The sequence below is a fragment of the Humulus lupulus genome, chromosome 5 (assembly GCF_963169125.1).
Source record: "Humulus lupulus chromosome 5, drHumLupu1.1, whole genome shotgun sequence".
In the NCBI taxonomy this organism is placed as follows: Eukaryota; Viridiplantae; Streptophyta; class Magnoliopsida; order Rosales; family Cannabaceae; genus Humulus; species Humulus lupulus.
The window spans coordinates 167,741,298-167,759,492 of NC_084797.1; the positions used below are offsets into that span (position 1 = coordinate 167,741,298).

General features: G+C 35.8%; 1 long non-coding RNA gene across 1 annotated transcript; it reads left to right on the forward strand.

Annotated features, from left to right (window-relative positions):
* The first annotated feature begins 9,858 nt into the window (after window positions 1–9,858).
* LOC133777834 (uncharacterized) lies at window positions 9,859–17,919 on the forward strand. Its single transcript, XR_009868860.1, has 3 exons — window positions 9,859–10,612; window positions 17,231–17,288; window positions 17,678–17,919. It is a non-coding gene; the product is annotated as an uncharacterized LOC133777834 (long non-coding RNA).
* Window positions 17,920–18,195: the final 276 nt, after the last annotated feature.

Here is an 18,195-nt window from a genome sequence, read left to right on the forward strand (position 1 = left end):
TTAGATCACATATACATAAATTTGTGCCTTAAAATGCTCACCCTGTGTTATAGTGATCACTCTTCTTACCTGAATTCCAGCAATTAAGTTGATAAACAACCCAAATGTGATTCTTTTCAAGCATCTCTAGCCAAACCTAAACAAAACCGATCAAAATCGATTAATACAAATATTAATTAAGGATTCTTACTCCAAATTAATAACATCTAAACTGGGTTTAGGTTTTAAGATTGTAGATCTTTTCACAAGCTTTCCAACGATATAAATAACGTCCAAATCCGACATTGGGGTCAAAAGTCATGGTAAAAATACGAAACCCAAAAATTATAACAGAAAAATGTATTTAAGCCACATCGCCTTCCCATAGAATCACGACGCTCCGATGTCAGAGAGAAAAATTCTGCCTAAAAGAGACGCATTTGAGTTGCGGCGCTCATCACTTGAGCCACGGCGCCACTGCGAAAAAAACCCATAAATTTCTACGATTTCTCAACCCTTTCAAATCAAAACATCCCAAAACACTAGGGAACTCAAATCTTACCCCAAAACAACTATCCTAACATGTTTCTAACCCGTAGAACCCAGATATTAACATCTCTAAACTTATATTAGATATTCATCAACCCAGAAACAATAACAAAAAATCTCAAAATTTCAAAAACTTAGATTGACAAAAACTTTAAACAGAAGTTGAACACTTACAGATCAAGATCCAGCCACCAAAACTCAGACCCTTGCTACCTATGAGATTCCTAGCCCTTCAAAAGCCCAAATTGGTGATCTCCTTCAAACCTCAAGCTTTCAAAAACACAGATCAAGAACGAGAGATTGTTCTTGGTCTATTTCCCCTCGAGTCTATCACCCAAAACTAGAGTTTGAAAATCGTACGAAATATAAACCTAATTTTCTTAATCTGACTTATTTCGTATAAAACCAAATGACCTTTCTGTCCCCAACCTCAAATTTATCCTTAATAATCACTTGAGACCCTTATTTTAATTTCCAACCAAAACTAATAGTTTTAACTTTTTGATAATTACACTTTCTATCATAAAACCGATGATTCCACTTTGACCCCGAATACATAACTTCTATTACACTTTGGCCCCTAATACTTGAAGAAACACGTGTGAGTGGATTGCTTGACAAAACACATAAATGAACATACATCATAAATCATGCATATCATAATTCATAAAATTAAACACATAATGTCATACAATTTACCATAATACCCTTACTAGTAAAAGCGGATATTACAATTGGCACTTAAACCCTCAATACTTGAAGGAACCGTGTCTTACCTCTACCATACATACACATATCATAATCATGAAATAAATCACACATTATCACGAAATAATAAAAAATAATAATTCACATATGCATCAACATAAATTACCAAATTGCCTTCACAGGCCAAAATTACCACAAAAAAATGAAATGCAAAGGCGGATATTACAGCTATCCCCCCCTTAAAAAGAATTTGGTCCTCGAAATTCCTATGCCATATCATCTCAAGTTTTCTCTCATTCTCGAGAGTAACTAGCAACTCAACTTTTTCCTTATCACTTCAAAATTTCCATAGAATATTTTTGTCACTGATCCCCACTACTCAGGATCATCACAATATAACTTGGCTAAGTATTGTATCCACATCCAGTATAACCAACATACACCCAAATTCATTGTTAGGTTTACACTACCCACAATCTAGTTCTGTTCACTATATCACTTATTCTTTCCTTAATTTTTCAACTTATTTTCCACTTGATATTCCTGCCACTTTTCTGTCTGTTCTATTAGTAACCCATCCATATTGGTTCTACTTCATGTTTGAACAACTGTTGCCATATTTCCAATTTCATAATCCATGAAGCTTTCTCTAGAGCTCCATTGTATCCAAAATATTAATGTGTATACATCATACATGCCTATTTGCCTACAATCCTTAATTACTTGTAAAGCATATCCTAATAATTCCTCTTTCCTTAACAATTAGATCAAGCAACCATGCGACAAATATCTGATACCTATTTCCATAGATTCCATCATAAACATCTGATGCTCAATAATTCCTTTAAGCAACACTTAAGGCTCATAATGCCCATCTCATTTCGCCTTTCAGCTTGTTCTATAATAGCTATCTTTAGAGACACTTATAAAAGTACTTGATGCATGTTCTCAATCTTGCAATCTATCAATTCCACTGTACTCATCCAAGTACTTTATCCATGTATGTGGGTTTTTTATTAACCCTTAAAAGTAGTCATTCACTTCTGATCCTTCTAAATTCCTTGCTTCCGATGCGTCTAATCGAATGAGTGGATATCATCGTTCTTCACCCCACCGCTTAAGGTGTTGTCTTGAAATTTTTCACTTATTAGCTGAACAGTAACATAAACTTATTTATACATACATTATGATTCGATACAATAAAAAACTGAATTTGTATCATGTTCCTTAGAACACGATTCTATCTTTCACTTATCCTTTCGTTTGATAATAAGGGTCTAAGCCGCCCTTCGTCTCTATAGCCATTGTTTTCTAAACTTTTTTGCAAATCCTGAAAATAGTCTTTAATATTTTACAGATCCTATCCAAATATGCAGTCTGTAAATCTTAAATTTTTTTTTTCTTTGTTTCCAATTACGAGATCAATTCATCACGATCGTCTTTTTCATAAATAAACCATGTTATTCCATAAATCAATCCACTCTTATCACTGACAAATCTTGTTACCTTGAATCCTTACCCCCTTCCATATTGATCTTACTTTAATACTTTCATGAGTTGTAACATTTCTACATGTTACTCATAATCAAGTTTCTACTCACAATGGATTCCATCCTTTAAAATGATCTAGATTATCTTAATGCATTGAAAATATTGTTCATCATATCCATAAATTACCGGCATCTTTGTCCAATTAGTTCTTCCTAAAAGTCTATACTATCCAAGTATAATTGTTTCCAAAATATGTTCTTTCATATATCATGGTTTACTAACACCTTTGTTATTTCTTGTAATCGTATTTCCCTTCACCTAATCATAGTTTGGGCATATTACTATTGCCTTTGCTTCCTCCAAAAAAGTGGCAATAACTCCAGTCTTAATCCATAAGTCGTCTCCCTAAAACTTCTTCTCCATTGCTCGTGCATCCATGTCGTACGCTACTCTGTTCTTATTTGATCCCCCGAATTATGTAGTCCTCATGCATAGGAATTTCAAGGACGGAATTCTTTTTAAAAGGGGGGATAGTTGTAATATCCGCCTTTGCATTTCATGGGTATTGTGGTAATTTTGGCATGTGAGGGCAATTTGGTGATTTATGTTGATGCATATGTTAATTTTTTTTTATTAATTCATGATAATGTGTGATTTATTTCATGATTATGATATGTGTATGTATGGTAGCGGCAAGAAATGACTCCTTCAAGTATTGAGGGTTTAAGTGCCAATTGTAATATCTACTTTTACTAGTAAGGGTATTATGGTAAATTGTATGACATTATGTGTTTAATTATATGAATTATGATATGCATAATTTATGATGTATATTCATTTATGTTCCTTCATATATCATGGTTTACTAACACCTTTGTCATTTCTCTGACTTCGGAGTGCCGCAACTCTATGGGAAGGCGCCACGGCTCAAATACATTTTTCTGTTATAATTTTCGGGTTTCGTATTTTGACCATAACTTTTGACCCCGATGTTGGATTTGGAAGTTCTTTATATGGTTGGAAAGCTTGTGAAAATATCTATAATCCTAGAACCTAAACCAAGTTTAGATGTTATTACTTTAGAGTCAGAATCATTAATTAAGATTGGTATTAACTGATTTTGATCGGTTTTGATTAGGATCGGCTAGAGACGCTTGAAAAGAATCACATTTGGGTTGTTTATCAACTTAATTGCTGGAATTCAGGTAAGAAGAGTGGTAACTATAACATAGGGTGAGCATTTTAAGGCACAGATTTATGTATATGTGATCTAATTAAGTTTCTGTATGTTATGATTATGATTTTGTTATGTATGTTATGAGTTTATGAATATTGTATGTTTATGTATGTTGTTGCATGCTTACATTGACATTGGTATGAATACACTTGAGTAGAGTTGCTATATCCTATGTTTATGTTATGACATTGTTTGGTGTTTGGTAAGATGTTGGACAGGGTAGTTATCGGAACAGGTAAGTGTCTGAGGCCGTGGAGGTTTAGGGTGGGACGCCACTCGCTACTATAAACTATCAATACTTGCTTACGTTGTTTGTTTTTTGTATACTTGTGTGACCTACTTACGTGATGAAAATGCATGTGTACTTTATAATAAAATAGATGCTTATGTTTCTCGTGCTTAGTTGCACACTTGACCAGGTTAGCACTGATTTACGACTGGTGTGACATCGCTAATACGTGTTACGATTGTACGATGAGATGATATGATACGATATGAATTATTATTGAACTCTATTTATGTTAAGGTATAGATTATGAATAGTATACGAATTAGGTTGTCATAGTTTGAACTACGTTATATTTTATGTTTATGTTTTTTGTTTGGGCTTTGGTGTTGTAACCACCACAGCTCTTCTTGCTGGGCGTTAGCTCACAAGTACTCTATGTTGCAGGTAAGGGCAAACGTGTAGCAGATGAGGCGATGAGTTAGATTAGGCTCGGTCTGATGTGTGCATGTCGTGATTGGTTGACCCGGGGGTTTAAAAGGGTGTTACTTATGCATTGTTGTTATAAAATCCTTTAACCTTTGGTTTTATGTTGTTTATTAAACATTAATTTTACTTACGATGTGCATGTAAAACAGTTTTATTTGAAATATCGAGATCTCGAGTTGCATATTTGTAAAAATGTGTTAATTCATGTTTTTTTCAATAAAAGTTTTATTTTTTTTTAAAGAGATTCATGTCAACATTAATTTACTTAAATATGGAGTATTTAGTAAATTAATAATTCACATATGCATCAACATAAATTACCAAATTGACCTCACAGGCCAAAATTACCACAAAAAATGAAATGCAAAGGAAAATATTACAAGGATGGAAAAGAAGTCTCATAAAAAATGACATGACGACTAGTATAAATTCTACTAGAATTTGGATCAAGGCCGAGATACCCTTTATGTTGGATGCTATAGCCCAAAAAAATACAAGGAGAGGATTAATATTGTAGTTTATTTTTATGATAAGGCCTCAAACAAGGAAAACAAAGACATCCAAATGACCTAAATAGAGAATCGTCAAGAGACTTATGATAAAGAGCTTGATATGGGGAGATGAGCCCCAAAACTTTAGTTGGTAATCTGTTAATCAGATATATAGCTGCTCTAAAGGCAAATAACCAATAATGAAAAGGGAGAGTAGTATGAGCTAAAAGAGCTAGGCCTGTTTCCACAACATGTCTGTGATTCCTTTCTACTCCACCATTTTGTACCGAGGTATGGAGACTAGAGAACTGCTACAAATGCCACATTAATCAAGAAAAGGAATGAAGCTTTTAAATTCCCCCCATTATCATATTGTACAGTTTTTATCGTTGTGGAAAATTGGTTTTCAGTGAAAAGTTTAAACTTCTTGAAGGCATTTAGAGCTTGGTCTTTTGTATGTAATGGATAGAGTCAATTGAGACGAGAAAAATCATCTAGGAAGATAATAAAATATTTAGAACCATCAATAGCAGTGTAAGGTGCAGGACCCCAGAGGTCAGTGTGAACTAATTGTAAATGAGTAGTAGCATGTGAATTAGAAATGGAAAAAGGAAGCCTGTGGCTTTTAGCTAATTGACAAGAAGAACACATTGTATTATTATATGAAAGAGGAATATTACATTTTTGTAAAATATGGTTTATAATTTGAGAATGAACATGTCCCAACCTAGCATGCCAAATGGCTGCTGGTTTCTGGGGTACAGAAGTGAACTAAACATTAGAACATAAAGCATATGGAAAAATAGCATAATATTTCTTTGAATGGAATGATTGAGTTGAGGATGGTAGAGTGGAATCAGCTTGATTAATGTAAAGGCCTCGATCAAGGGAACCCCGAGGAGGAGTTTTCTTCAAGTGCAGGTCCTTAACATAGAAAGAATTAGCATGAAATTCAATAAAAACATGATTGTCAAGACAGAATTTAGAAACTGAAAGTAGATTAGTAGAAAGATGAGGAACATGATAAACGTTGTTCAAAGTAAAGGAAGATTTAGAAGTGTGAATGAAGCATTGCCAAAAGAAGAAATAGGGAGTTTATGTCCATTACCAATTGTCACCATATCTATGCCTGATCAGTAGGGTGTGGAGGAGTCAATGTTATTACATTAGGGTGAGATGATGAGATGCACCCGAGCCAAGAAGCCAAGATTCATCCCCCATTGTACTAGAACTTGCTATAAGAGCTTGCATTGAAGAGGAAGTGGCAGGTGATTAAGTTGGAGTAGGCAGATTTGGGTTGAATCTTCGATAGCACTAAAAAGCATTATGTCCAGCCTTTTGACAGAGTTGACACACCACTTTGAGGCCATTGGAAGAATCACGACCTGTAGCATTACCTCAACCAGTGGAAAAAGGAGTGTAGCCACGACTACTCGGAGATCTGTTGTAAGATTGATTTCTTGATTGTTGTTGTTGACAGTAGGTGACATTTGCGGTGAGGACAGAAGATTCATCTACTGAATTTTGTTGCTAACGAGCCTCATGAGCTAGAAGAAGACTCATGACTAGTTGAAATGGCACGAACTTTGATTTCAATGTAATAGAGATGAAGAATGAATTGTAATCCGCATTGAAACTAGCTAAGAGATAGAGTACATGATCCCTCTCTGAAACTTTTTTAGAAAAAGTTGTGAGTTGATCTGAAAGGCTCTTGATTTTTAGAGCATACTCCATAACCGGTAAAGAACCCTTCTTGAGGGTTTGGAGTTGAAGATGGAGTTGCATTATGCGAGCATTCGACGAAGTAGAGTAAAGATTGCGATAAGCATCCCAAGTCGCGGCACTGGTGTTGTGTCTGACGATCTGTGCCATGATTTTTGGTGTGACAGAGGAGTAAATCCATAACAAAATGAGGCGATCTTTCTTCCTCCAGTCGATGAAGTCAGGATTGGGAGCAGTCGAGCCAGAGATCGTTGGAGATGGAGCAGTGTTGGTACTGTCAAGAAAGTCATCAATGATGTTTGCGAAGGCGAAATTTATCCATTTGGGCGTGCCAAAGGAGATAATTGGTGCGATCAAGTTTTATGGTGAGACTGTGATTTAGGGCATGGGATAATGCAAAGAAGTGTTGTTTTTGGGTGGAGAGGCCATTGAAGGCAGTTAGAGTAGTAGGAGTGCCAGATGAATTTTGAGAATCATTGGAGGAAGCCATTGAAGCAGAGAAGGAAAGGAATTTTTTTTTGGAAGAATCACATAACTGCGGAAATAGGAATGGTAGGGTCCGATACCATGTAAATGTGAGAAAGTAAGAAGAGAAATTGACTCTGATTCAGTGTGTGAAATCAGGAGCCAAGCTATGTATATATAGGGAGCAAATCTGAAGAGATACAATAAGATAATACAATGGAAAACCAAGAAAAAACTAGTACAAGAAATAACAAAACCTAACAAACTTAAGCTAAGGCAGTTAGGATAACAGATACAACAAATTAGCATGTATTAACACTCTTGAGCATTTCAGTCAAAATAATTTCAAATATAAGATCAATTATTGGGTCATCGGTAATTGAATGAGTTCAGAGAAGCATATAAGGCGTCCAAGTAGGAAATAATGAAATATTATATTTGAAATTATTTTGACCAAAATTGGGTTCAGGGTACTATTTAGATCTATTTTGTAAAGCACGAGTTCTGAAATATAATTTAGCAAAATATAGGATCCAAACACATATTTAGCCAAAACACTAGGGCCAAAATGATAACTTTCCATTTATAAAATCCTTTTTATATTATTTTTTAACTTATTGTTTTATTTCGAAATTTTAATAATAACAACTTAGTTACATACAATTATAATCGTAAATACAATAATTAATACTTATTTTTATAACTTTATATTTGAAACAAAATTTTACATATTATAATATAAAATTTATATAATAATTAATATATAAAAATGAGAAATAAAAAAAATACCTTTTACATATTATGAGTATTTTCAATTTTTATTAGTAAAATTATTAGAATAATAGAATTTTTGCCCCCAGACTTTTACTACTATCAAATCGTACTTTCGAATTTTCAGCATTGTTAAAAATTCCTCTTGAATTATACAAATTATTGAGTTGTGGGACTTTTGTTAGGTTCTATCCATTGTGGTCACATGTATAATTCAAAAATAAAAATTAATTCAAAATTAAAAATATAAAAAATTATTTTAAAAATTATAAAATCTATTTTCTTATCTACAATTAAAATGGTTATGTGTATTTTGGTTTTTAGAAATTGCAAATAGAGGTTTTAATTTTTAAGCGAGTAAATGTTTGCTAAATGTTTGAACGAAAATAATATATTGAAACAGTTCTGAATATTTTGTTTTCACATTCTTAGCCCTGTATATAGCTACAAAACCTTAAATACAAATCTAATTTTTAATTTTTATCTTTGTATTGGATCTTAGAGTTTTGGTTTTAAACTCAAATTTTTGGTGTAAATACTGACTACCACGGATATTTTCAAAGTTTGTTGGGAAAATACCAGTTTTCATACAAATGTAAATATTACAAAATACTATTGGTAGATATCACCTAACCCTAGTCTAATAAAAATTATTATCTTATAACAGAACATACAACAAATTATTTTGTCAACACTAATAAAATATTTAAGTTTTTTTAGTTATATATATATATATTCATATTGCTCCATATATAATCTAACATAGAATAATAATTTTGTGTATGTTTTATTTGTCTTCATCAACACTCTTCAAAATATTTTTAAGATCAATCTTGTACCCGTCTTCTAACATAATATGATTTTCAACAACAATTTTCTACACTACTACAAAATTGGGCTTTCCCGACACCCAACCACGACAGTCAACTCTGTTGACTGTCGTAATTGCTTAGCGGGACTCTACGCCGATAGTTAAAAATTGTAGGCATAAAGACCAACGCCGACAGCTAATAAATGTCACATTTGCTTTTGACTGTCGTTATTGACCCCAATGCCGACAGTTAATTCGAGATCAATGCCGACAGTTAAAATGTGTCGATATTGATTCCAACGCCAACAATTAATTTGAGGCCAATGCCGACAGTTAAAATGTGTCGCTATTGATTCCAACGCCGACAGTTAAAATGTGTCGCTATTGATTCCAACGCCGACAGTTAATTTGAGGCCAATGTCGACAGTTAAAATGTGTTGCTATTGACCCCAACGCTGACAGTTAATTTGAGACCAATGCCGACAGTTAAAATGTGTCACTATTGACCCCAACGCCGACAGTTAGTAAAAGCCAATGCCGACAGTCATAAAATGTCGCTAAAATTCAAATAAAAAATCTAAAATTAAAATTAATAAATGGTATAATTTTAAAAATAAACTAAATTATGTAAATATATATTTATAAAAATGATGTATTTATTAAATACTTTTAAAATTATATTTTTTTTGTTTTTAAATTTTTCATATTATTAACTTTTGTATTTATAATAATTTTTATATCAAAATTTAAATTTAGTATTCTTTAATATATTTATAAAATTAACTATATTATTCTTTAATATATTTATAAAGTTATTTTATTAATTAAAAAATATTGTAAAAAAATTAATAAAAATACTAAATTATGTAAATATATATTTATAAAATTATTTTAGACAAACCCTCTTGTTTCGCGCGAAACCAAATAAAAAACCACCAAAAAAATTTCATTTCCCTCTCAATATTCTTCACATTCTTCCTCTCTATCTCACCAAAAAAATTTCATTTCCCATACTCGGAAACCCCCAAACCCCAGACACAGAATCCCCAATTGAGAGACCCATACCCAAACCACAGTTATATAAGGAGTTGTTCTCTCTCCCTACGCCTCTCCTCTCCTCTGCAATATCCCTCTCCCTACGCCGAGCTAGCCTCCTCTGCAATCTCTCTCCCTACGCTTGTCCTCTCCTCTGCAATCTGCAATCCAACTCAAACCAGGCGAACCAGATGCGAACCACGAGCTGATCTCCTAAAGCCGAGTTGAGCCCAGATGCCTCTTCCCTCCCTAAAGTCGATCCCAGATGCCTCTTCTCCCCTAAAGTAGAGCCGAGATGATCTCCTAGCTTGAACCCAAACTGGCGTTCAACTCAACTCCATTCTTGAACCCAAACCCAACGCCAAGCCTGTTCACATCTCGTACATATATATATATTGTTTATATATATATATATATTATGAGTCTCTGTATTGGGAATTAGAACTGACACAATTGAGTCTACTTTGTGCTAACTCCTCCTATATCTATCTTTTTCAATCACAAGCTGCCTGGATTCGCATGATCGAGGAGGTCCTCAGATTTGCTACAATCGATTTGGAGGAGAAGAAACTAAAGCAGTTGGTGGATTTTGGATGTAGGATTGGAGGGAGCTCTGGCTTCTACTCATGGATTGACCCGTAAGGTCTCTATCTCTTTCTATCTCTCTCCAAATTTTGGAGTTATTTGCCTTCAAATTCATGAGGCAATCTCTGTGTTTATAAACTTACGATGGGTATAGGTTTTTTTTTACCATTAGTTCAAAGATAGATTTGTTTAGATGCATCAGTACTTATTACCCATCAAGGTTTTCTAACTGTGTTAGAGCACAGAGCATAGAAAATTAAATAGCAAAGTCAAAATGTAACTCATCCGGAGTTATTATTTAATACTAATTGACAGAAATGGCAAGCCATTTGCAAGAATTAGGCTTTTTTAATTCATAGTTAACTTTAGTTTATATTTAGATCTCCTCAAAATTTAAATTAGAAGTCAAAATATTGCTAATAATACTCAACTTGTAGATATCTGGGCAGAGAACTTACTCTGGGAGTTTGGAATCTAACCAAACGCTAAAGTTTGAGGAACCATAGTAATGTTTATGAATTTTTGCGTGTTATTGATATTCACAAGCATTGTAAGATTTTATTCTCATATTCTACAATAATAAAAAGAAGTAGGCTTGATTGAACCATTCGCTTTTGTTGCCCTAGATGTTGCAGAATAAATAGATTCTTGCAACTAGCTTATTTATTTTCTATATACCCTTCCATATCTAATTTTTGTTATTGTTACAACTGAAAATTATGGCAACTACTCTGCTTTTCTTTTCCTATTTATGAGAATTACTCCATTTTCCTTTTCATATTTGTGAAGGTGACTTATGAAGACAAATTTCTTCTTTCTTCTTGTTTTTTTTTATTTAAAAAAAAAAAAAAAGGAAAACCCCCCTTCAATTTCTTTTCCTTATTTTATATATTCTTTGAAAGCTAAGCTTATGGAAAAGTAATTTGATAGCCAATTGACTATTGAGATTAAACACACTCTTTGCTTACTAAATGATGTATTTTCTAGTCTACACCTAACATGTCTCTTATTGGGAATTTTCTGGTATTCATTCAAATCTTCTGCTGTGGCATTTAATTTAATCATTGAGAAAATAATTTTTGATGCTTTGAAAGTAGATCTATTTGCTGGTGGTGCTTAAGTTTAATGAATTATGCTTGAGCTAGTGTTTGTTGCTTGCTGGTTATTAGTTGAGTATTGCTATAAAAGGAAGTAGGCTTGATTGAACCATTGGCTTTTGTTGCCTGGATGTTGCAGAATAAATAGATTCTTGCAACTAGCTTATTTATTTTCTATATACCCTTCCATATCTAATTTTTGTTATTGTTACAACTGAAAATTATGGTAACTACTTTGCTTTTTTTTTTTTTTCCCTATTTACGATAATTACTCCATTTTCTTTTTCATATTTGTGAAGATGACTTATGAAGACAAATTTCTCTCTTGGTTTTTTTTTTTATTTAAAAAAAAAGAGGAAAACCCCCTTCAATTTCTTTTCCTTATTTTATATATTCTTTGAAAGCTAAGCTTATGGAAAAGTAATTTGATAGCCAATTGACTATTGAGATTAAACAAACTCTTTGCTTACTAAATGATGTATTTTCTAGTCTACACCTAACATGTCTCTCATTGGGAATTGTCTGGTATTCATTCAAATCTTCTGCTGTGGCATTTAATTTAATCATTGAGAAAATAATTTTTGATGCTTTGAAAGTAGATCTATTTGCTGGTGCTGCTTAAGTTTAATGAATTATGCTTGAGCTAGTGTTTGTTGCTTGTTGGTTGTTAGTTGAGTATTGCTATATTTGGGAACGCACTGAGACATGGTTAGACTTTGGTTGTTCCTTTAGATATTATTCTTTGATAAGCACCAGATGTAATTATGTATATATTAGTGCATATTGTGTAAATACTAACTAATATAGGGTCCTCTCTTAAGTGTATATATAGACCCTTACTCACTGTACTGTAATAACATATACAATATATAGAATATTCAGCATAACAAACTTTCTCTCTCTTCTCCAAATACATATTCAGTCATGGCATCAGAGCCTTCGTTCTCCTCGACCTCCACCGGTTCGATCGACTCGCCGGTTCCACCTTCTCCTTCTTCCACCTTTGGTGTTACCACACCTGTCCCTTCTTTCTCCCCCTTTTCCCTGTCTTCCCCCTTAGCTCCCTTCACTCCAAACAGTTCTTCTTCCTCCGCCCCGACCCTTCCCTCTGTTAATCAACCATTTTCTGTCAAGCTTGATAACTCCAACTTCCTCATCTGGCGCAATCAACTCCTTAATGTTATTGCTGCTCATGGCCTTGAAGGTTTTCTCGACGGCTCCGTTTCCTTCCCTGCCAAACACTCCCCTACGGATCCCACTACTATTGATTCAGCCTATATCACTTGGAACAGGTACAATCGCCTCTTGATGTCCTGGATATATGCCTCTTTGTCTGAAGGATTGCTCTCTCAAATTGTTTCCTACAACACTGCTAAAGATATATGGGATGGTTTCGCACACATTTATGCCTCCCAATCGATGTCCAATATCTCTGAGCTCCGCACTTCTCTTCAGACCATTACGAAAGGAGGCCTCTCGATGATTGACTATCTCCAGCGATTCAAGAAAATCTGCAACACCTTAGTTGCTATTGGTGACCCAGTTTCAGACCGAGACCATCTCATCTACTTACTCCGTGGTCTTGATCGTGATTATAATCCTATTGTCTCGTCTATTATCACTAGATCTGACAAACCCAGTCCTGAGGAGGTCCATAGTCTTCTTATGCAATATGATTTTCGCCTTGAAAGGCAATCTGCTACTGAACAATTACCCATCATTCAAGCAAATGTTGCTCACAACACTCACCATCCAAATCGATATCCCCCTCGTTCTTCCTCTCACACTCATTTTTCCCATCAATCCCCACACACCCATTCCTCCCACAGATTCTCCTCTTCCTCTTCCAGTGTTCTTGGCAAACCTCCCTCTCGTCCATCTCACCACCTTCCACCGTGGTTACCACCCTTCTCCTCCTCCTCCTCTAGCTCTCGTTCTCAATGTCAAATTTGTGGCAAGTTGGGCCACAGTGCTGCTGTCTGTTATCACAAGCTTAATCTCACCTATCAGCCATCTTCTCAACCGAGGAATTTCAACACCACTCTTACTCCTAGCACTGCTTCCTCGTCTCCCTCAGGCATGGCTGGCCTCTATGCTTCCGCTTCTACATTCTCGGACCCCGCCTGGTTCATGGACTCCGGGGCTACGCATCACTTCACTCCAAATGTTTCTGCCCTTTCCTCTGCTTCTCCATACTCGGGCCCTGAACAGGTTCAAGTAGGTGATGGTAAGACTTTGCCTATTGCTCATGTTGGTCAGTTAAACCTCTCTAACTCTGTTACATTACACAATGTTCTTCATTCCCCTGCTATTACTCATAATCTGATAAGTGTTACCAAATTGTGTCAAGACAACGATGCTTATATTGAATTCTACCCTTCTTATTTTCTTGTCAAGCATCAGGTCTCCAAGCATATCCTCCTTCGGGGTCTACTTGATCGAGGTCTTTATCGAGTCTCCTTTGCTCCCGAGCCTCTTCCACATACCTCCTCCTCTCCTCAAGTCTTCCTTGCCCGCACCTCTGACATCTCTGTTTGGCACTCTCGCCTTGGACATCCCACCTTTACTATCGTATCTCAAGTTCTCCAGTCGTGTGACCTTCCAGCTCCGTCATCATCCTCTAATTTCTTTTGTAATTCATGTCATTTAGCTAAGAGTCATCGACTCCCTTTTACTGTATCACACTCTAGAGCTGTTACACCTTTTGAATTAATACACATGGATCTTTGGGGTGCTTCCCCTGTTGTTTCACACTCTGGTTTTCGTTATTTTTTACTACTTGTTGATGATTTCTCACGGTTCTCTTGGATTTATTTTTTACAAACTAAGGATCAAGCTTACTCTACTTTTCTCACTTTTCAATCTTTAGTAGAGCGTCAATTTGATACCAAAATTAAACAGGTCCAAACTGATGGTGGGGGTGAGTTTCGACCCCTTGCCTCCTTTTTCTCCAAGATTGGTGTCATGTTACGCATCAGTTGTCCCCATACTGCCGCTCAAAATGGGCGTGTCGAGCGAAAGAACCGTCATGTTGTTGAAACCGGGTTAACCCTCTTGCATCATGCTCATGTACCCCTCATTTACTGGCCTTATGCCTTTCAAACAGCTGTGTACTTAATTAATCGCATGCCTACGGTTATTCTCAATCATCAATCTCCTTATTCTCTTTTATACAATAAACCACCTTCTTACGCTCATCTTCGAGTCTTTGGCTGCCTTTGTTTTCCCTTCCTTCGCCCTTATAACGATCATAAATTACAGCTGCGTTCTAAGCCATGTGTGTTCTTGGGTTATAGTTCTCAACACAAAGGGTACTCTTGCATTGATCCCACTACTTCTCGTGTCTATGTTTCCCGTCATGTTGTCTTCAATGAATGCTCCTTTCCTTTTTCTTCTCCTTCCTCTACTACTTCTCCCACTTCTTCGTCCTCTAGTTTTCTTTCGATTCCACCAGCACCTTTTCCCACTCTCTCCTCTCTTTCTCCTCCCCTTTCTCCTCCTCCTTCTTCTTCTCCCTCTATTTCTTCTCCTTCGCCTTCTTCCTTACTGCCTTCTACCTCCTCTTCTCTTGTTTCCCCTCCTTCTTCTTCTCTCTCTCCTTCCTCCCCTCCTCCTTCTGCACCAGTGATAGTAGATTTACCTGACCAATCTGATGCACATACTATCCCTATTACTAATGTTCACCCGATGACTACTAGAGCTAAAGCAGGCATTCATAAGCCTCGGGTGTTTGTTAGTGTTTATGCAGGTTCAGTTCCTGAACCTCAAACCTTTGCTCGGGCCAACAAGTCTCCTGAATGGCGCCATGCTATGTCTCTTGAAATTGAAGCACTTCATCGCAATGGGACTTGGACATTGGTGCCTCCTCTCCCTAATGTTACTATTATTGGGTGTAAATGGGTTTATCGACTCAAGCTTAAGGTTGATGGTAGTATTGACAGGTACAAAGCCCGCTCAGTGGCCAAAGGTTATCACCAAACAGAGGGGCTGGACTATTTTGAGACATTCAGCCCTGTTGTCAAGGCAGCCACGGTTCGATTGGTCATTTCTCTGGCTGTTTCTTTTAATTGGCAGATCCGACAGCTCGATGTTTCCAATGCATTTCTCCATGGGGATCTTTCTGAGGAGGTTTTTATGCAACAACCTCCCGGGTTTATTGATACACACAATCCTCATCTTGTCTGTAAACTTCATAAATCATTATACGGCTTGAAGCAGGCTCCCCGTGCTTGGTTTCACAAGCTCACTCATGCCTTACTGTCCATGGGTTTTTCGGCTTCAACTTCTGACAGCAGCATGTTTCTTCATCGCACCGCAAGTGTCACCACCATTGTTCTTATTTATGTCGATGATATCATTGTGACTGGGAGTTCTTTCACTGCTCTCACTGCCTTAATTACAGCATTGCAGCAGCGTTTTGCCCTTAAAGACCTTGGTCCTCTGCATTATTTCTTGGGCCTGGAAGTTGTTCGCACACCGCATGGTCTCCATTTATCCCAAGCTAAATACATTCATGACCTGTTGGTTAGGACTGATTTGATTGACACTAAACCTGTTGCTACCCCCATGGTTACTGGCACTCCCTTCTCTATTCACACTGGCATCCCTCTTATTGATGGAACTCTATCGCAACACAGTTGGTGCTCTCCAATACTGCACTATGACTCGTCCCGACATCGCCTATGCCGTTAACAAGCTTTGTCAGTTTATGCATCATCCGACTGACGTGCATTGGCTTGCTGTCAAACGCTTATTACGTTACCTCAAGGGTACTCCTCACTATGGACTCTGGTTTCAGGCTTCCCCTGATTTTTCTTTTCTCTGCTACACTGATGCGGATTGGGCCTCCTGCCCCGATGATCGTCGCAGCACCAGCGGTTACTGTATTTTTCTTGGCTCCAATCTTATCTCGTGGTCCTCCTCCAAGCAAAAGGTCGTCTCTCGCTCTAGTACCGAGGCCGAGTACCGCAGCATTGCAAATGGCACATCTGAACTCACATGGCTTGAATCACTTCTTCATGATATTGGTGTTCCTTTGTCTGCTCCTTCTACTCTTTGCTGTGATAATCTTAGTGCTACTTATTTGACAGCCAATCCTATTTTACATGCTCGCATTAAACATGTCGAGATTGACTTTCACTTTGTTCGGGAACGTGTCGCTGCTCGCACTCTTCATGTACGCTTTGTTCCTTCTGCAGAACAACTTGTTGATTGCTTGACTAAACCTTTGGCTTCTCACCCTTTTCAGTCTCTTCGAACCAAGCTCACTAGCCCGTTGATCTTGAGGGGGGCTGATAAGCACCAGATGTAATTATGTATATATTAGTGCATATTGTGTAAATACTAACTAATATAGGGTCCTCTCTTAAGTGTATATATAGACCCTTACTCACTGTACTGTAATAACATGTACAATATACAGAATATTCAGCATAACAAACTTTCTCTCTCTTCTCCAAATACATATTCAGTCATTCTTAAACTCTGGAAACTAGTTTTGAGCTAGTGTTTTTATTCTTAGTTTTGTTTTGTATATTTATTTTATTTTCTTAATTTGTATTTTTTTTATTAAAGCAAATAAAAGGCGTGGGGTTCGCGGCATCTCGGCTGTGGGTGGGTTCTCGGCAGTGAGGTTAATAGCAAATTTACTTTTGTTTTTCTTTGCACTCAATTTACTTGATAAAAATTTCTTTTAATTCTTTAATTATTGAATTATTTTCTTTTAATTATTCATTAGTTTGTGTATGTGTTTAGGGTTTAGATAAATTTGAATTCCATGAAGTCTTATTTTCTAATATTGAGTAAGTATATTATTTGAGTTTCCAATGTTACATTAATTTTTTGCTAAATTTTTAAGTTTCTATTACTAAAAATATGAAAATATCATAATCTCATATATATATATATATACTTTGGTATTCATATATAATATCATAATCTTAACAAATACTTGGTCATGGCCGAAGGTCAAATACTTGGATTTTATAAACTGTTTCTGATTGGTGTGTAAATGATGAATAGGTTTGGGATGTGTTGATGAATGGTCTGCGATTTGCCTCTTCTTTCAGAATTAACATTATCCTTGTTTGAAGACTTGAGATGTTTTTGTTGCACTGTTATTTGTTTCAATCAAAATAATGGGCATGCTTGCCTCTATCTATGCTTTGCTTTCTCTTTTGTTTCAACAAACGGTTAGAAACTTATCTTTATTTATTAACAGGAAATATTAATGAAAGTTCTTTCTTATAAACCTTTATAGGGAACCAGCTGCCCCACACATTACCATGTCTTGTTTGATGAGAACAATGTAAAGAACGCCATAGACTAATACTTACAAAACATTTGCATAACATAGTTTATAAAAGAATAACATTCATTATCAAAGTCTCAGGGGACTTGTTTAAAACCATGCAAGTTGGTGCCACAAGTTTTAAAATAAAGCATAGATTTTTATGCAAACTTCAAAGAAAACCAAAAAAATTAAATAACTGAGTCTTACTGATAAATTAGCAAAGTCTCTTAAAAACAAAACATAATTT